Source organism: Sciurus carolinensis, chromosome 14 (assembly GCF_902686445.1).
Source record: "Sciurus carolinensis chromosome 14, mSciCar1.2, whole genome shotgun sequence".
Lineage (NCBI taxonomy): Eukaryota > Metazoa > Chordata > Mammalia > Rodentia > Sciuridae > Sciurus > Sciurus carolinensis.
Window position 1 is genome coordinate 48,288,914 of NC_062226.1, and position 22,069 is coordinate 48,310,982.

The following is a 22,069-nucleotide window of genomic DNA, read 5'->3' on the forward strand; positions in this document are numbered from 1 at the left end:
TAGAACTGGCTCCTGGTAATATGAGATAGTTACTTTTGATCACTGTTTCTTAAACTGCAGTGACATTTTCTGAAGTTGTAATAGCAAAGACACTAACCTGCGACTGATGTGCACTGTCTGAGGAAGCACAGTGTAAGACATCAATAGAAGTAAACACACAGAGAGGGTAGTTAATGCAGAGGACAGAGCAACCGCCTTGATACCCTAAGGAACTGCATTTATAACCAGCTGAGCTTGTTGCTTTAAGGAGTCTAAGGGCAGTCCCTGTCTATTTTCTACATGTTGAAAATCACACCACTGTTCAGTATAATTGACAAGTTACTTCTCCAACAGGACTATGCACTGAAATAGTTTCCCTGCACTTTTTAAAAACAATATCGAAACACCCACACAAATCTGATAGTTTGTGGGTGCTAACTGCATGATAAAGTCTCTGAATTTTATTCCAAGCTTGACTTGGCTTCTGCAACCTTTCCATAGCCTGCAAAACAATTATACATACTTTTGGCATGTTTCTGTATTGCATCTGGCAATTTGTGAACATTCTCAGACACTTGAACACTTTGTCTTTTGGGTCCCTAAAGAGGTAATTACAAACCTTACGAGGACAGCAAATCATAAAAAATATCTTTTAGTTTGTGGAATAATTTACTCGGTAAGAAATCAGTCTACTATTTGTATGATGCCCTTAAAGGAAAACAGACTTTGAAACAAAATCATAATATGTATCTAAAACTGTAGGTCATGATAGAAAATATATATCCAGACTAGAAGAGCTAGATACCTAATTTTGAGGATCAACCAAGATAGTTTTCCAATAGTAGTAAGTGCATAAATTATTGTTTTCTAAATATAATTTCTACAATGAACTTTTTGATAACCTATACCCATGTCCATTAGATATAGTGACACAGTGCCTTGATAATTTGCTTGGGGGAGGTTTTTCCTTAATGGCAATATTTAATTGACAATATTCATCATTTGTCTCATATCCTTATGAAAGTGTTTATTATTTCCACTGACATTTTTTCGTCAGGGTTTTGCAGATGCTAGGCATGTGATCTACCACCGAGCTATACCTCAGTCGTCCACTGATTTTTTTCTTTAAAGTTTCCCCACCATGCATTTCTCCTGCTTCTTTTCATCTTATCATCATATTCAAATAGTATAATACATAGTATGACCTCACTAAGCAGTAGACACATAGGAGGCTTTTTGTGATTTTCACTACATGTGTTATCTCACTCTTGTATAACTTAGCACATGGTTTCTCTGAATGGGTGATCCTATCCACTTGATTATTAAAACTCTCCTTTTCTAGGGTCATCCTTTTGTGAGCACGGATATAGGACACAAATATCTTAACTTCCATTTTTTCTTTGCCCGTTCTTAGAGGTTTGCCATACAACTCTTCCCTCTTCCCTCAATTTACTTGTCACCAATTTTAGTACCAATTTCCTTCCCAAACCCTGACCATCCAACCAGACATTAGCTACTGCCCATCATGAATCATTACATATCCTATATGTGACCATTTTTCTTTCCAAGCAAAGTACACAACCATGTTCACTGCCCAAAGCTAAGCCTACTAGGAAGATTGCCTTCACAACTGTCCTTAAGGAATATTCCCAAAAGGGAGTGCCTGTGTGTCATGCAGAACCATCTATAAACCAGGTCTGCATCTTTTCATCTGTTAGCTGATTACAGGGAACTCCCCATGAGGCCATAGGTGTATTTAGGAGAGCAGCTGTGGACCTATGGGCATTTGGGACACAAGTTTATGTAACTTGTGCCTCCAGGGTCATCTCAGTCTTGATCACATATATACTACTTTCATTTGTCATGCATATCTAACACCTAATTCATGACAGGTAGCTCAGGTTGCATGATAACTTAACAGCCCAAAGTCAAGCATTTGGTTTTTGCTATGGCCCTGTAACGGATCAAGAGCTATCTCTGTAAAGGGGAGTAGTTGTGGGCAGATGATGTCAAGGCCTTGCTCAAAAACCCTGAAGTCCTGTATTGTGATTCATTAACAGGGGCCTTGCAAAGGCTCCTCCACCCAGCATTCCTGTATGTCACTGACCCTTCAAGCACCACTAGATTTGTTGGATCATATAGAGCAGCCTGGATCTTATACAGAGCTTTCTCTTGTTTTGGGTCCCAAAGATCTTGCAGCTTTTCAGTATACTCAGTAAATTAGCTGGAATAATACAACAAAATGAGGTATATTGGGTAATCTGAATTGTCAACTTGATTGGATTAAGAAATGTCTAAGATTGGGGCTTCTGCATGTCTTAATGAGGGTGTTTCTAAGAATGATTGGCACATGGGACTGTGAACTGAAGACCCACCTAAGTGTGGGGAGCACCATCCAAGAGGTTGGAGGCTTTGATGGAACAAAGAGTTAAAAGATCAAGGAAGTAACAGAAGATGCAAGCTCAATTCTTCTTGAATAGCTTCTCAACTGCTGCTGTGATCACCAGAGGACGTCAGTCTAGCTCCTTCCCCTTCCAAAACAGACTCTCCAGGGAGTTTCTAGGCCTTCTGTTCCATACTGGGTACATTGATCCCTATTGTTCTGAGACTTCTGCTTCTTGGTCTGAGAAGCTACTGGTTCCCCCAGCTCTCCAGCCTGCAGATGATATTGTGTACTGTCTAGCTTCTGGTTGTATAAGCCAATCTAATAAATCCTGTTCGTTCTGTTCCTCTAGAGATCTGTGACCAATACATGGGGAATACATTGCCTCCAAAACCAAAAACGCCCACTGAGCATTGTTTCTTTCTTGGTTGTAGGAGGGACCAGACATGACAACAAATCCTTCACCTTATTGTTCTGAAAATATCAAAAGTACCATATACAGAATTACTTATCTCCTTGCTGCTTATACAAGGTTGGTTAGGAGTTGCCAATGCAAATATTTTATGTATCTCTATAAACTGTGAGTGTTAATAGAAAGACAGACACTAGAATGTTTCAATCTAGTCATATTAGCCAATTCTAGGAACTCCCAAAACAACTCAGAAAACTCATCCTTAAACTTCTGTTCTTTTAGAACCACTCTCAGAAATAACACATTAGACTCGATTGTAGAGGAAAAGAACACATGAGAGTGAAAGAAGTGAATATTCAATGGTTAAAGGATATTTAAGTCCTTAGACCTAACTGAAATATCAAGACAGAAAGGATAAATCAAGAAAAAGTTGAAAGAAGTTTGCCGTGAGACTTCCACCATTAAGAGTTTGAAATGGTGAAGGAAAGTAGCAAAGTCAGGAAGGAGTGGCCAGAGAGGCAGGAGGAAAGCTAGAACAATAAAATAACTACTCTAAAAATGTAGTGTAGAAAATATTTCAAGAAGGAAGCTAGCTTAATTTCCAGTTATCTCTGCACAAAAACCATTTCAATAAACATCCTTATAGCTGTATTAAAGCTCACCTGTAATAGTTATCTTCATAGATTAAATTCCTGTAAGTAGAGTTTCAAGGAAAAAGCTGTGTCAATTAAAAACGGGGTAGGTGTTATACAACTGCTATCAAAAAAGGGGACCTATCCAAATTTACTTTTCTATCTTCAATGCAAGAGAATATACATAGAGAAATACACACCTCACTATGGATTCCTTTCAATAAAAGAAAAACCTAAGGAGGTTATCAAAGTCAGAAACTGAACTTGCTTGCCCACAATCCCAGGTTAGGTTAGACATCTCTGCTCTTCATTTGAGACAAACCCAGAAACACCATTAAATAGTCAATGCCAAAACCCCACATGTAACCAGGAACGTAGTTGGCTTTCAGTTCATGAAAACTTCCTATGGTAGACAAGAGAATCATTTTGGAAGTCAACTGCAACAGGATATTATGATTTGGAAGAGGTCTGACACAGTCAGAAGACCTCCGGTTATGAGCATATACTTCCCAGGTCAGGCATTTTCTAGCATTCAGACACTGGATTGTGACTTTCTCTACTCTTATTTTATCCACATATGACCTACACTCCCAGTGCTTTATAATGTTTAAAATAATTCACTTTCCTTTTTATTTAAATCTACTCTAGAAGGAAAATTTATATTATTATGGCAAATAGAAAATATCACTTGCCATTAAAGGAAGTAACTGTCAGAATAAATATAATTGGTACGAAAAATGTTATTAGATGTAAGGCCAATGTCATTGCTTGCTAAAGGCTTTAAATCTATGGCTCATAAAAAAGGAAATTATCGAGAGTTAGAGAAGAGTTAAAGGCATACTTGTTTCTACATAGTATACTTTCAGAATTGTAAAGGGATATATGAAAAAGCTAACCTGAATTATAACTTGTCATAGATAGCATGTTTTATTCAGAAGAGCATCTTAGTCCACTAACAAAAGGAAAACAAGTCCTAGCTCTTATTTTTCCATTAGAATTGTAATTGCTGTCAAATATGATGTTAGTCTACAGAACGTGAAGCAAACATCAGAAGCAAACAAAGATTTTGGTCTACAAGGAGCTTTGGGAGTCAGATATGTTTAACTCTCCTCTTCTTTTTCCAAGATGGTTATACAACGCCATGTTATTGTTAGAGGTTTCCAGAAAAGGACTTTTTCAAATTTGTGTTTATATAGATTAATCATTTCAAAATGTTTTTATATCTGAGAAGGCAGTTCAGAAATCAAATGGAATAATGTCACTTCTGGATGAGGAACCAATCTATGGACACTTCAGTATCAGTCTGAAGTGTGGCAGAGCCACACGCAAAGCTGTTGGAGTGCAAGTCTGCTTAGAGGTAGCATTTCCCTGAACATAGGGCTCTATCTTAGAACAATTGTTTTGCCTATTTTCTTTTTTAATCTCAGTGCCTTAAAAAATTACAGGGGCTCTAATTTTTTTAAAGGGGATTGGTTAGATGGTTATATACTTGCATTAATTATAGAGAGATTGCCCTAGTGAGGAAATCTAAAAAATAGAGAGTGTGACCTTTAGCCATGTAAAAACGTGGACAGAAGATGGTAGAACATAGAGGAAGAATCCAGCAAGAAATTCCTGAAGATGCAAACAGTCTCCATTATTCACATGTATTCTCTCTCTCTCTCTCTCTCTCTCTCTCACACACACACACACACACACACACACACACACACATACACACACACATACACACACACACATTCTCTTTCACACCCAATACTCAGGCTTATTGCTTCACATGTTGATTTTCTGTGTGTGTTTCTTTTGGTAAATGCATAGACAAGATATTTTTATTTTAAATCTTCAATAACAGTCATTTGTTTTTTCACATAACACATTTACTGAGTGCTTATTATGTTCTAAACTCTTTGAGGTACTGAGTAGAATATGAGTTTCAATGAAATCAGAAATATGGGTAGTAAATAAACATAGTCTATTAATTTTACCATTTGGTGAGGTCAAGAAGGACTCACCAAAGACACTACCATGAGTAAATGGGCTGGTGCAGGCAGGCTCCACTTACCAGAGATGCTTAGAGGAGAAGGGACTGAAAGAGCACAGCACAGCATGAAAGAACTTACTCAGGTTTGGTTAAAGTCCCAGGGCACTCATATCTTATATACTACATTTTCAAGTTTGTTTTACCTTAATCTTACACCCAATTGAGAAACAGCTTTCTCTACAATGGAGTTGCATTAGCCACAATGACTTCTGCCTCTAGCTAGTCCCCTAAATCTTTCAAATTTCACATGTAGTAAATGCAGCTAAAACTATGTAAGCAAAACAATGCCCGTGAGAATTGTTTTGTAACTTTAAGCATAAAAATGTCTCTTTTGAAGCCTGACCTAATTTTACAAGGGCAGAAATATATAGTCTTCACATTTAATATGGCAAAGCGACTCCATATTCCCCTACTGGAGAGAATCAGCACTTTAACGTTGACGAAGCTTTGTGCTGAGATGCAATCTTTTGGATCACTGCTCTTCCTGGATACTATTTGTGTTTTATTTACAGTTGTACTAGCTATTCAAAATGAATAGTTTTGCCCCTGAACAAAAATATAATAAAACATAAAAGGAATACATTTTTTCTCTTACATCCACATACATTGTTTCTTTTACGTGTTTAAGTAGAAATTAATTTATTTATCTGGAATTCTTAGTCATTTTAGTAAATTAATTTCTGAAGAAAATAGCAAAGAATCTCCCAAATGAACTTAGAAATAGCACAAAAAACAGACATGACACAAAATAAAAATCAGCTTACTAAAAATAGATTGACTATAAATAAATCAACTTTTATATATAGGATTAAAGTTATACCAGCAGACCCAATTATTTGTGTGTGTGTGTGTTTATTACAAACTGCTCTATGTTAGAGACCAGAAGAAAACTGAAAAATACAAACCCTACATTCTCATTGAGCCTTTTTCTATCAGTGGAAAATAATTTGCTTTTTTATTACATTTTGGGTGGCAGTAAATCAGTAATATTTACTGAAAACTCATTTTTGCTATGATGATTGATTTAGGAAAGGATATTCTGATTCCTGTCTTTATGTTGTGATTGCTAAAAACTCTGTTTCATTATCTATTAATAAAGTCTTTAGATATTCAAACATGAGTTATGAAATATATTCTACATTATGATATTAAATATATGCATGTATGTATATATTACTATATCAAATTGCGTAAGTGCAATAAAAATACATGTATTAGTCATGGTTTTCATTGAGTGTCATATTTTGACTGTTTTTATCTTCTCACATTTTTTATTTGCCAAGTCTTAAACAATAGAAATGTTCAATTTTTATTATCATATTTGAAATCATGCATTTTATATTTTATCACCTTTGAGAAGGAGTATGATTTACTCGTAAAAGTGGGTAATTTATTTCAAAAAGACAAGATAAAAATCTAACACATGTTAGCAGACTACCTCAACACTGCTCATATATAGGAGACTGTAACGTGGGAGAATCATAATCCCAGCTGGCTTCTTTTTTTGCAAGTCCAGAAGTAGCAAATGTTACATGGTCATTGTACATGGCAACGCATGAAAACTAGGTTTCTACTAGAGGTTTTTCCATAAACCACTTGATTTTTTATTTCTGTCAGTAATGTGACAGAAGTCTTCTGCCTAAAGAGTAGCACTTTAAAACCTCAAGAGCTTTATCATTTTCTCTCACAAACATTTTAGTTCCCGACACTTCTGACACCTCATGTTATCTCTCACAATTGTGCTTCTAGGTAGGGCACTGTCCATTAAATATGTAAGCTTCTTAGGGGCTTTGTCCTTGGTCCTTACGTTACCTTCCTAGGATAACTCATTCCTTTCTAGATCATGAATTGCTGGTACTTTCCATCTCCTTCTGCGGTTCACACTATTTTAAGTATATATGTGTGCAACTATTCTTTCAAATATTTTTGCCCTGAAATCCCATGGGAATCTCAAAAGAACATGCACCTTCTGCAACTCTGCTACACCTCTGGGCACCTAATTGTTCATGTTAGCCCATTAGGTTCCCTGACTTTTTTCAATATTTGCTCATTCAATAATCAGATCTCTTTGATCTTACTTGCTGATGGATCTTCAATCTATCCACTATTTTCCAACCTCATTGCCATCTCCCAAATTCCAGCTTCAAGCTTCTTTCCTAAATGGCACAAACAGACTTCTGATTTCTTCACATCTTTTCATCTACTTTACACATAATTCTCCTGTTACAATTGGATAAATAACTTTCCATTCCCTTGGAATACATTCCAAAATGGATAACAGATTGCTCTGTGTGGTACAAACTCTACCTCCCTCTCCAGCTTCATCTCTTAACATTCTACAGATTGCTTTCTTCACCTCAGATCTATTGGACTTCTTTTGAATATACCAGAATCTTTTAAGGTACCAGGCTTTTTCTACCTGTGAACTTTATACTCCTGATTAAATGCTCGCCCACTATCTATTTAAATCACTCACAATCATTTGATGGGGCTCAATTCAAGTGTTCACTTATTTATCTATGCAAAAATTGTTGGGCATCTATTATGTATGTCAGAAACTAATACAGGTGCTAGAAAGTAGTGCTATGAACATTCTATGCTTTTCTATAAGTTAAAGTGAATGTTCCAGTTTGGATCTAGTATGTTCCCCAAAGGCTCATGTGTTGAATTCTTGGTCCCCTGTGCTGGCACTATTGGGAAGTTATGGAAACTTCCTACTTGGAAGAGGTGGATCCCTGGGGAAGTGCTTTTGAAGGGTATATTTTGTCCTCAGTTCCTTTCTTTCTCTGTTTCTGCTTCCAGGTCATAATGAGGAACTTGATTCTACCATACTCTCCCCATCATGATGTTCTACCTCACCAAAGGCCCAGAAACAACAGAACCAAGTGACCATGGACCTTTCCTCTCTTAATTCCTCAGTGTTTTGTCGTAGTGACAAAAAGTTAACTAATACAATGAATAAATATCTAAGAGAGAAAGTAATGGGTCATGGTTCTGTTCACGTTTAATGAAACAAAAATCCGAGAAAGCAGTCATGCCATTTTACATTCCCAACAGAGATTTAGGAATTCCAGTTTTATAAAATCTTCACTCCTCTTTGTATGAGTGAAATAAAATTTAATTTTGTTTCTAATTTTTATTTCCCTGATAGCTACTAATGTAGCTAATTAGTATATGAAAATGTGCTACACAGTACCAGGAAGAAGCAAGCAGAGTATTATAATTTTGGTAAAATCAAATTGATAATTATTTCTTCTATTGTTATTGCTGTTTTGTCCTGTTAAGAACCTGTCTCCCACCACTGAAATTGGTTATTCATTCATTTACCCATTGAGGGAATATTTGGCTTGTTTCTGTATTTAAGGTATATAAAAGTAGAATTGCTGTGAATATTAGTGCCTGACTGTGAATATTTTCACATACCTGTGCATTTATGTGTAAGTCTTAGGACATTACTGTACACTTATGTTGACTAAGTCTCCAGGAAGAAAACTACATTTTACCAACCACATCTTTTGTGAAATATTTGTTCATAACTTTTAAAATAAGATTATCTCTTGATTTCTGTATATTCTTAATCTATTTTAAAGTCAAGTTCTTTTTTAGATATATGTATTAAGAATATGTTTCATAAGTCTATGGTTTAATTTTTTTCATGTTTTCAGTGTTTTTATGAACAAAATATTTAATTTTGATGATCAGTTGCTTATTTTTCATTTTATACTTGTTGCCTATAAGAGATATTTTTATCTTCTCAAAAAGGTATACATGTTTAGATTTTAGGTTTATGTCTATAATCTATTCAAGATGTTTGTGTGTTGTGTGAGGTGGTTGTCAAGGTAAAAATGTTCCCCACATGGATATATAGTAGTTGAAGAATTTGTTGAAAAAAGTTTCCATTTCCTACCAGAATTTCTTAGAGCATTTGACAAAAATTAAATCTCCCATATATGTGGAAAGTAATTTCTGGACTTTCTTTTCTGATTTATTGATATATTAATCTATTATCCAAAACAATCTTGATTTACTTATAGTAGGAATATAAGTGTTTGTTATATTGTTTTGCTTTTTGCCACAATTTCAAATATATTAAACAAAGTAGACAGCACTAAGAAATATTTGCAGAAAATTCTAGGGAATGACTATATTTTTAAAATGTTGACTTTATTAGAAAAGATGTGACCAAGAAGCTCATTAAAATATATAAATATGCACATTCTGTTCATAGTCTTTTTTTAATGTTGATAGCAAATACATAAAACTTTATGACCACTCGTTTCAAATTACATAGATACAGCATTTATGTAAACAATTTTATTTCATTTATCATTTTAATTAAATTGTTTTATATTGAGAAATTACCAAACTGTCATCCAGAGTAGGTTTTCCACTTTCATACCCACGTGCAGTGTAAGAGTGGCTATTTCGCTACATCATTGCTAGCATTTAGTGCGCTCCCTACTTCTATTAGTCAGGGTTCTCTAGAGGAACTGAATCAACAGGAAGTATGATTATAAAAAGGGGATTTATTAGAAGCTGGTTAGTCCACAATGGCCATCTGCAGGCTGGAGAGCTGGAAGAACCAGAGTTGTGCAGTCCAAGAGGCAGAAGCCCCAGAACAAGAGCAATCACAGTGCTACCCTAGTCTGAGACCAAGGCTTCTGGAAACTCCCTGGATAATCACTGGCAGAGTCCACTTTGGAAGAGTGAAGAAGGGAGAGTCTGATATCAGACAATTGAAGCAGCAATGAAGAACCCATTGAAGAAGTCGAGCTTGCATCTGCATCTGCTTCCTTGTTCTTCCAACATTTATTCTATCCAAGCCACCATCCTATTGGGCAGTGCAGCCCATGCTTAGGGAGGGTCTCCACTTTAGTTCACTGTTCCACATTCCAATCAATCATTCCTAGACATGCCCTCATTGACACACCCAAATCCTCTTAATCATGGTATGTCTTAATCCAATCAAGTTAACAATTCAAATTAAACATTACACTACATTTTCCTTTAATCATTGTGTGTGCCAATGTTTCCTTATTGTTTTAACTTGCATTTTTCTAATGACTGATAATATTAAATATCATTCAAAGTGCCTATTTTCATCTAAATATCACTTTCCATGAAATGTCCAAGCATATCTTTTTAATTTTGATTAGGTCAAATTTATCACTTCTTTCTTCTATGATCATTGTATTTGGGGTCAAATTTTAAAAATTTGCCTAGTCTTGTATTCTGAATGTTTTCCTATTTCTTTCTAAAATTTTTGTAGTTTTACTTTTATGTTTATGATAAATTTTGAGTTAAAATCTTGGATTTGGATGGAGCCTCGTTTGTTAAAATTTTTGTGTATGAACTCCTAATTGCTTTAATTGTTAAAATGTCTGGACTTATTAAATTGCTTTTATTCATTGTCAAAATCAGTTGTGAATATTTGAGTGGGCTCTCTGCTGGGTCACATTAACACTCATGGAGAAGGGGAAGTGAAGTGGGTTAGTAATTAGTTGCCTAACACAGCTGCATTAGGTCTCCTTCCTCCCATGTGAGAGTAGAGACAGCTCATTTTGAACCCTGTTGACACTACCCTGGTGGAGCAATCACAGCACTGCTGGGTCCTGCCGGGCAGGGGCCTAGTCAGTTGCCTGCATGTTCTGTTCCCACAACACAAGTAGGGAAATCAAATGGCTATGCTTTGCTTTCCTGGAGTAGGGGCATATATCTGTGTCTTATTCTCCCCCCTGAACTATGGAGTAGGGGCAGTTATTCCATTTGTGGTTGGATAGAATGAGATTGGTATTACCCAAAGGTTTTTTGTTCTGTTAGGCCACCCTTTATTCTGCCCTTTTTCTGGTCCATCGATTAGAAGTAAAAGGCTTTTGTTGGAGGTTTTTTCCTGTGTATGCCTGTTGGTTGTTGTGTTGGAGACTACTGCAATGCCCTTCTGGGATACACGGGAGGCAATATGGAAACCCAGGGAACTCACTGCCATGTCCTTGGTCAAGTCCTAAAGTCCATAGGCAGTGTGTGCTTTACTCTTTCCCCTTTGAAGAGACTTGCTCTGCTTCCTTGTGCTATGTCTGGACATAGGCAGAATAGGGTCATTCTATAATAGGGTTATTCTATTTGGTAAGACATGAAAGTCTTCCAAATATGTTTTTAAAGTATTAGGACGCATTTATATCATCAATATATATTATAGTGGAATATATTCAATATTTCTTTATGCAACTAAATTCTTAGAATATGATTATATTTCTCTTTACAGAAAGATTTGAAAGAAGTACTTTCGTCAGTACTCCTTTTTATTTTTTATTAGTTATGCTTCGAAATTAATGACTAAAACTTTATAATTTTGGCATCATCTATATCGTGAATATATTTTACATAGGATAAGTTTGCTTGCTCTTTTACAAGACTACAAGCATTGAGTCTATAAAGGAATTTATTGCAATGAAGGACTTCCATTACAAATAAATGATTCCTGTGATATATTAGATGTCTTCGGCAATCTGAAATTTATATGAACTATTTCACAAACTAAGATAAAATCACCTAACTAAAATTAATAGATTTCATGCAAACACTTATTTTTATATTTGAATTACCTCCTGTTCCTTTTTTACTTGAAAGGTTTTATGAAAAGTCTGATGCATACAAATGAGAATATTAGATCAAATTTTAGCATTTCAAATATGTAGACACATTTGCCCATTTTAAACTTTATATTTATACCAAATTCATATTTTGAAGTTTCCTGATCATTTTAATGAACTTTTACTGTGATATTTTTCTTCCTGTAAGAGCAACGATATATACATCTGTTACATGATTGTTTTTTCCCTAGCTGTTGTTCTATTTATAGTACATTGCAACAAAATTGGCAATTCTTAAAATAATCTTTAACATTTGCAATCTCGATGATGCATTTTCCATGAAGCTATTATATAAAACAATGAAAATAGCTAGAGTAGTAAGGTATAAATGGTTACAAACCCTCCAAGGACTTCTCAAGATTTAAGTAATCTCCCAGGTTGTATCTGGGTCCCAGATTGGCTTTTTGTTCATTCCTTATTTTTTTAATTGCAGGTTAGGGAAGTTAAAATGTTTTTTTTCTCTTCTATGGAACTAAATTCCTTCTTCCCTGAGACTATTACAAATATGTTCTCTTACAGGTAAGGGTTTTATCACTAATCACCGGTAGAACATAGGGGATAACGAAGAACAGGAGACAAGAAACACATTCCAGAATCCTATGTGCCCCCCTTTTAATGCCATTATTTCTTCATTATTCCTATCTTTGAAAAAGTAGAGGAATCATTTGTTTCTTTATATTATTCATTCTATTACTATGAGCAAAATTTACTTCTCCTCTTTCTCACCTAAGCCCTCCATAGCTTTGATTTCCCTTTTATTTAACAAAACCAAACATTTCTGAAGAAATCTGCTGATGTGTCTTTTCTTTGGTCTCAACTAGAATTAGAGAAGTGTTTTTTAGTGATTTCAATTTACTCTTTACTTATCAAGCAATTTAATGGAGGAAGAATATTCATTTGAAAAAATAAAGCAAATACTGAACCTCAACGTTAACTTAAACTGCAGACCTCAACTCAAATTGATCATAGACTTTAGTGTAAAACTTATAAAACTTTAAGGGAAAAAAAAGTTCAAAAATATTTGGGAGCTAAGAGTACTTAAACTTGGAAATAATAACAAAGTTCCATAAAGGGAAGAAAGTGACAAATTTGACTTCAAAAATTAAGAAACAAATTCCCCGAAGAACTCTTGTGGTGAATGAAAAGATGAGTTTCAGGCTAAAAAGGAAATACTTGTGAACAACACATTTAACAAAGAACCAATATCAAGAATATTTGAAGGACTTTCAAAACTTAGCAGTAAAAGCAATCCCGTTAGAAAATGGGTAAAGATGTGAAAAATTAAAGAAAATGAAATACAGACAGAAAAGAGGCACATGAAAAATGTTCAACATTAGTCATTAAAGAAGTATGAACAATGGAATATCACTGTATACCTCTATCCAATGATTAAAATTTTAAAAAGTGATAACAACAAATGCTGGTGAAGATGTAGAAAAACTGCATGGCTCATAGATAGCTGAGGGAATTATTAAATGCCATAGTTAACTTGCTAAAGAGATTGCCAACTTCTTGCAAAACTAAACATTTGCATATGACCTGATGATTGCACATATGGGTATTTACTCCAGATAAATCAAAGGATATATTTAGCAAATACCTCTATAACATTTATATACTTTTTTTTTTGTTTTTGGTGATACTCAAATACTGGAGATAATTCAGAAGTTCCTTTGTTGAATGAATGGTTAAACAAACTAATATGTCTATACCATGGAATGCTAGTTAGAAATAAAATTTTAAAACTAATCCTAGTTTCCACAACTTATCAGTGATAGTGACTAGTGTGGATTGGATGTGAGGTGTCCCTCCAAACTCCTGTATTAATGCAGAAATGTGAAATGACTGGATTGTAAGAGCTGTAGCCTTATCAGTCCATCCTAGTTTGAATGACTGGATGGTAACCTTAGGCTGGTGGGGCATGACTGAAGAATATAGTTCACTGGGGGCTGTGTCCTGAAAGGATGCAGCTCCCCCCGGCCCCTTATCTCCCATCTGATGCCCTGTGCCTCACCTTGGATTCAGAGTGATGGAGTTCACCAACTGTGGGCTGAGACCTCTGAAACCCTGAACCCCAAGTTAACTCTTCCTCCTCTACATTGTTCTTGCCAGGCATTTTGGTCATGGCAACAAGAAAGCTAACCTACACATGACACAGATAGGTCCTAGGCACCTTAGAAGAACAGGATTCAAAATACACTTCACAGGAGAGGTAACACCTGAAATGAGTGTTACAATGTAGCATCATATTGACCTGGCAGACAAAGGATTAATGGACATCTTTGTTAGAGAGAATAATAGAACAAACACAGTAGAAACTAGAATATACTTTGATTGAAGTCACCCTCCTTTTGTAGGCATAATGTGAAATAGTGTCGAAAAGGTACTAAACAAGCAACAAAAAAACCAACGTCTCAAAATAGCAACAATCCAATTTCCCCAGTCACCACACTACAATACTCAAAAAATTCAGTTCTAACAACAAAAACAACAACAGCAAATGCAAAGAAACAGAATCTATGGCTATTCACAGGAACAAAAGTCAATGAATGAAAGTGGATCTCAGCAAGTCTAGGTATTGGGTTTACTAGACACACTTTATATCAGCTCTCTTTATTATATTCAAAAAACTAAAGGAAACTATGGACAAAATACTGGTGAAAAACAAGGGAAAATTTCCTACCAACACAGAGATATCAACAAAGAATAGATATTTTTAAAATGAACCAAGTAGAAATTCCAGAGCTGGAAGCTGCAGTTATAAATTTAAAACTCCTAAAAGGATGAACAGTAGAATTGAACATACAAAGGAATCAGGATAGGTCAATGAAGATGAAATTCTTTGAGGAGTACAAAGAGAAAAGATTGAAAAGAAATTAACAGAACTTTAGAGATGGTGACAGAGAATGAGTAAGTGTAAGAATATATACAAAATGAGAGTCCAAGAATGAAAGGGAAGAAAGTAAAAAAAAAAATCACATTTTTTGTAGGTTTTTACTTCTTTCCAGGTTTTTTGAGGTATACTTAACAAGTAAAAGTAATATATATTTAATGTGTATAGTTTGGTGTTCTGTTATATGTATACATTATAAAATAATCGCAAAAAAACTAGTTCACATATCCATCACCTTAAACTATTACATTTTTGTGCATTTGTGATAGGAACACTTATGGACTCAGCCTCTTAGCAAATTTCAATTATACAATACAGTATCATTAACTATAGGCACATGGCTATACATTACTTTTCTAGAATTCATTCATCCTGCATAATGGACACTTTGTACCCTTCCACCAACATCACTCCATTTCCTGCTCCCTCTAGCCCCTGGCAACTACCATCCTATGAAAATCACATTTGAAGAAATAATAGCCATAAATTCTTAAATTTGATCAAAAATATGAGGTTGTACATCTGAAAAACACAAAGAACTCAAAACATTAAAAGTCAAATTCTGAGATGCGTCCTAATTAGATGCACAAAAAGGGATTATTGAACACAGCATGAGGGAAGCAGATTTTCACATACAAAGAATGCTCTGTGAGACTATCAAATGACTTAGGTCAGTGAGACTTCAAGGCAGTGGGATGATGTATTTAAACAAAGGAGGAGTGAAAGGAGAAGAAGGAGGAGAAGGAGGGGATAAGGGGAGGTGGAAGAGGGGAAGATAGGAGGGGAAGGAAGAAGAAAAGAGTTTCAACAAACAATAATCTATTAGACAAAACCATCCTTTAAAATTAAAGGGAAAGTTAAAAATTTTCCAGAACACAAAAGTTCAGGGAGTTGTCACTAGTAGCAAGCAATGCTGAAGGGAATCCTTGAGGCTGAAATAAAGGACACTATAACTTAAAGTTACATGAAGTAACAAAGGAAATGGCAAATGTATAAGTAAATATGAAAGTCAATATTATTACGTATTTGGTCATAACTGCCATTTTTATTTCCTAAGTTATTTAAAAGATAAATAATAAAGTAACAAATAACAATATATGTTAATAGACATGCAATACATGAAGATACAATGTATGACAGTGGATAATTGGGAGGCAAATTGTAGAGGATCAGAGATTTGGTACGTTATTGACACAAAGATTTGGTGCAGTTAAAGTCAAATTTAATTGTTTAAAAGTTAAGATGTATAGAGAAATTGAATTCAGTAATCAAAAATCTGCAAAGGAAAGTCCAAAACTAGTTGGTGTTATTGGTGAATTCTATTACCAATAAATTCAAATTAACAACAATCTTTCTCAAACTCTTCCAGAAATAGTCACTAATTCATTCTTTGAGGCTGGTATCCTGGTAGAAAACCAGATGAAGATATCATAAGAATAGAAAACTACATACCAATATCCCTTATAGATGAAAGGTAGCTCCACAAAATACAGGAAAACTGGATCAAGCAGCATATTAAGATTATACACATGGACGAATGGGATGGACCAGAGGAGTGTAAGGACATTTCAACACATGACCATTGATCAGTGCACAAAACTGTATTCACAAATGAAGGAAAAAAACAAGACTTCCCAAGTGACATGTGCAATAGATGGTACATTTGTGACCCTGCACAATCCACATGCTGAAATCCTAATCCCAGAACCCTGGTGGCATCCTTAGGAAGCATTAGCTTATGGAGGGCAGAGCCTTCACAAGTGGGGTTAGAACCCCAATTCCTAACCATAGTCCTCTTTCTACCAGGCGCCATATGAGAGGTTGCCTGTCCCTACCTGGAGTAGGGTCCTCACCATAACCCAATGATGCTGGCACCTTGCTCTCAGACTTCTAACCTCCAGAATTATGAGAAATACAAGCTTGTGCTTAAGCCTCCCAGTCTACAGTAATTTGTCAAAATTGTCCAAATTAACTAAGAAAATACAGAAAAAACTTTTGACAAAATATAATGCCCTTTCATGATTAAAAAGACTCAACAGATTAGAAATGGAAGGGAACTTCCTCAATGTAGTAGAGGGCATTTATGAAAACATTACAATTAATATAATACTCAAGGGTGAAAAACTAAATACTTTCCCCCTGAGGTCTGAAATAAGCAAAGGCCCACTTTCAACACTGCTAGCTAACAATGTACTGGAAGTTCTGACCAGAGTGGTTAGGAAAGACAAAGATATCAAATGCTTCAAAATTGGAAGGGAAGAAATAAAATGACCTCTTTTCAGTGATGACACTATCTCACATGCTAAAGATTACACAAAAATGGAGTTAATAAGCAAATTCAGAAATATTGTAGGATACAGAAACAAAAATGTATTTTTACATACTATTATGTACTGAATATTTGATCCCTGCAAGATTCATATGTGAAAGACCTAACCTTCTGTGTGATGGTGTGGGGAGTAGGGGCCTTTGAGAGGTAATTAGGGTGAGAAGAGGTCCCAAGTGTGGGCCCTTCATGATTAAATTAGCCTACCCTTCTTCTCTCCTCCCTCTCTCCCTCTGCCCATGTGCATATACCCAGGAAAGACCATGGGAGTCCACAGTGTGAAGGTGCCTTCTGCAAGCCAGGAAGAGCAGCCTCATCATAATCCAAAGACTGTGGCACCTGATCTCAGACATCTACATTTCAAAATTGAAAGAAATAAAGTTCTGTTGTTTATGCCACCCAGTCTCATTATGGCAGTCCAAACACACTATGACACTAGTGATAAAAAATTCAAAAAATTAAATTAAGAAAACAATTCCATTTACAGTGACATGAAAAAGAATACAAAGTTAGCAATATTTAACAAAAGAGGTACAAGACTTATGCAATGAAAATTATAAAATCTAAATAAATAACTAAAAGCAAATAACCCTATTAAAAACGGTCAAAGGACTTGAAGAAACATCTCTTCAAAGAAGATATGCAAGTGTCAGTAAGAATTTGAAAAGATGCTTGACGTCATTTGTCATCAATGAAATGAAAATCAAATTCGCAATTAGATTCCATTTCACAGCCACAAGGATGGTAATAATAATAATGAAAATATATCAAGTGATGGTGAGTATGTGGATAAACAGAAACATTTACATTGCTGGTGATGTAAAGTGGTGCTATTGCAATGAAAAAAAAAAAAGAACTTGATAGTTTCTCTAAAAGTTAAACATAGAATAAATGCATGACCCAGATTTCCATCCCCCAGGTATATAACCAAGAGAAAAGAAAATGTATGTTCATACAACAACTGTACAGTGTTTTTAGCAGCATTATTTTATAATAGCCAAATGAGGAAAGCAACCATAATGTTCATCAACTGGTGAATCAATAAACATGATATCTACATGCAATGGTATATTATTCAGCCATAAAAAGGAATAAAATATCAACATATCACAATAGGAATGAAACTTGAAAACAGTATGCTAACTGAAAAAAAAGCAAGATACAAATGGTAATATTATTGTCTGATTCCATTTAAATAAAATATCTAGATTCAATAAATCCATGGAAAAAGACAATTAGTGGTCTCCAGGGGTTGGAGAGGTGGGGAGTGGATGCTTAATGGACTAAGGGATTACATTTTTGCTTTGATAAACTATTTGGGACCTAGATGGAGTTGAAGGTTGCACAATATCCAAATTCACTAAATGTCAGTGAATTGTATGCTTTAAAATGATTCATTTTGGAAGCAGCCCAGCCCCCTCCGGCAGGAGGCGACTTTCAAGGCTAGCTTCTCGGAGCAGACCGCCCAGTGAGAGCCTTTCTACACAGAGCCAGCCACAAGTCCCTGAGCCAACAGAGAGCTTTGACCCACAAGCACCATCTGGGATCAGGGCAGGACAGACAGAGACTTCTCCAGGCAGCCCTGCCCCCTCCGGCCACAGGCTTTTTCCACGGGGCGATCCAAGATGGCAGACTAGAGGGTGACTGCATCTCCAGTCACTCCAGAACCCAGGACTCAAGAAGGGGAAGCATTGAGAGACTTGGACTAAAATAGAGCCACGGGGTGAGTCTCCCCCACCGGGTGAAGCTCGGCTTGGGCAGCAGGCACGGATAGGGACAGCTTATCAGAGCAGGGAAGGGCAGCTAGAGACTTCCCCAGGTAGCCTTCCACACTCCGGCGGTGGGCTCCTCCCACACGGCCAGCTGCACGGTGCAGGCCCCCAGCGAGAGCCTTTCCGCACAGAGCCAGCTCCAAACCCTGGAACCAGTAGGGGGCTAGGGGCAGCTTTCTTCGGATGCACTGCATTATCAAATTTCTCCAAGACATCAGGCTACTGAAGGCTGGGAGGTGATACACTGGAAATCTACCGGGACACTATAAGCCAATAGCGGAAATCTGCAATATCTCAGGGTCCCACTGACAGCTGACCAATATGAGAAAACAAGGGAAGAAAATGTCCCAAACAAACCTAGATACTATATCAATAAAACCCAATGACAGCACAGCATAAGAAATGTCAGAAAGGGAGTTCAGAATGTACATAATTAAAACAATCAGAGAAGCAAATGAGGAGATGAAAGAGCAAATGCAGGCATTGAAGGAGGAGATGAAAGGGCAAATGCAGGCATTGAATGATCACATCAATCAACAGTTAAAAGACCAAATATGGGAAGCAAGAGATCATTTCAATAAAGAGTTAGAGATACTGAAAAAAACAAACAAACAGAAATCCTTGAAATGAAGGAAACAATAAACCAAGTTAAAAACTCCATAGAAAGCATAACCAATAGGATAGAACACCTGGAAGACAGAACCTCAGACATTGAAGACAAATTATTTAATCTTGAAAACAAAGTTGGCCAAACAGAAAAGATGGTAAGAAATCATGAACAGAATCTACAAGAATTATGGGATATCATGAAAAGGCCAAATTTAAGAATTATTGGGATTGAGGAAGGCTTAGAGAAACAAACCAAAGGAATGAACAACTTATTCAATGAAATAATGTCAGAAAATTTCCCAAATCTGAAGAATGAAATGGAAAACGAAGTACAAGAGGCTTATAGGACTCCAAATATACAAAATTAGAACAGACCCACACCAAGGCACTTTATTATGAAAATACCTAACATACAAAATAAAGACAGAATTTTAAAGGCCGTGAGAGAAAAGAATCAAATTACATTCAGGGGGAAACCAATAAGATTATCAGCAGATTTTTCAATCCAGATCCTAAAAGCTAAAAGGGCCTGGAACAACATTTACCAAGCCCTGAAAGAAAACGGATGCCAACCAAGAATCTTATACCCAGCAAAACTTACTTTCAGATTTGATGATGAAATAAGATCCTTCCATGATAAACAAAAGCTAAAGGAATTTACAAAAAGGAAGCCGGCATTACAGAACATTCTCAGAAAATTTAACATGAGGAAGAGATGAAAAACCATAATGCAAATCAGCAACGGGAGGAACTAGCCTAAAGGAATACCCAAATAAAGGAGAAACCAAATCATGTCAAAAAACAAAAATGAGTCAAATGACTGGGAATACAAATCATATCACAATAGTAACCCTGAATGTTAATGGCCTGAACTCATCAATCAAAGGCATAGACTGGCAGATTGGATTAAAAAGAAAGATCCAACAATATGCTTCCTGCAAGACTCATCTCATAGAAAGAGATACTGGTAGACTAAAGGTGAAAGGATGGGAAAAAACATACCATGCACACGGACACAGCAAAAAAGCTGGAGTATCCATCCTCATTTCAGATAATGTGGACTTCAAGCCAAAACTAGTCAGAAGGGATAAAGAAGGACATTACATGCTGCTTAAGGGAAGCATAAATCAGCAAGACATAACAATCATAAATATCTATGCCCCGAACATTGGCTCATCCACATACGTCAAACAAATCCTCAATTCCAGAAATCAAATAGACCACAACACAATAATAATAGGCCATTTTAATACACCTCTCTCACCACTGAATAGATCTTCCAAACAAAAATTGAATAAAGAAACCATAGATCTCAATAACACAATCAACAATTTAGACTTAACCAACATATGTAGAATATACCATCCAACGAAGAACGAATACACTTTCTTCTCAGCAGCACATGGATCCTTCTCTAAAATAGACCATATTTTATGCCACAAAGCTACTGTTAGCAAATACAAGAAGATAGAGATACTACCTTGTACTCTATCAGATCATAATGGATTGAAATTAGAAATAAATGACAGAATAAAAAACAGAAACTTCTCCAATACCTGGAGATTAAATAATACACTATTATATGATGAATGGATAACAGAAGACATCAGGAGGGAAATAAAAACATTCTTAGAAGTAAACAAGAACAAAGACACATCATATCAAAATCTCTGGGACACTATGAAAGCAGTACTTAGAGGAAGATTTATTTCATGGGGTGCATTCAAAAAAAGAAGTAGAAATCAACAAATAAACGACTTAACACTACAGCTCAAAGCCCTAGAAAAAGAAAAGCAGACCAACACCAAAAGTAGTAGAAGACAGGAAATAGTTAAAATCAGAGCCGAAATCAATGAAATTGAAACAAAAGAAACAATCGGAAAAATTAACAAAATAAAGAGTTGGTTCTTTGAAAAAATAAACAAAATTGATAAACCCTTAGCCACACTAACAAAGAGAAAGAGGGAGAAAACTCAAATTACTAAAATTTGGAATGAACAAGGGAATATCACAACAGACACGAGTGAAATACAAAACATAATTAGAAGCTATTTTGAAAATCTATACTCCAACAAAACAGAAAACCTCGAAGACATCAACAAGTTTCTAGAGACATATGAATTACCTAAAGTGAACGAGGAGGACATACACAACTTAAATAAATCAATTTCAAGCAATGAAATAGAAGAGGTCATCAAAAGCCTACCAACAAAGAAAAGTCCAGGACCAGATGGGTTCTCAGCCGAGTTCTACAAAACCTTTAAGGAAGAGCTCATTCCAATACTTCTCAAAGTATTCCATGAAATAGAAGAGGAGGGAACCCTCCCAAACTCGTTCTATGAAGCCAATATCACCCTGATACCTAAACCATA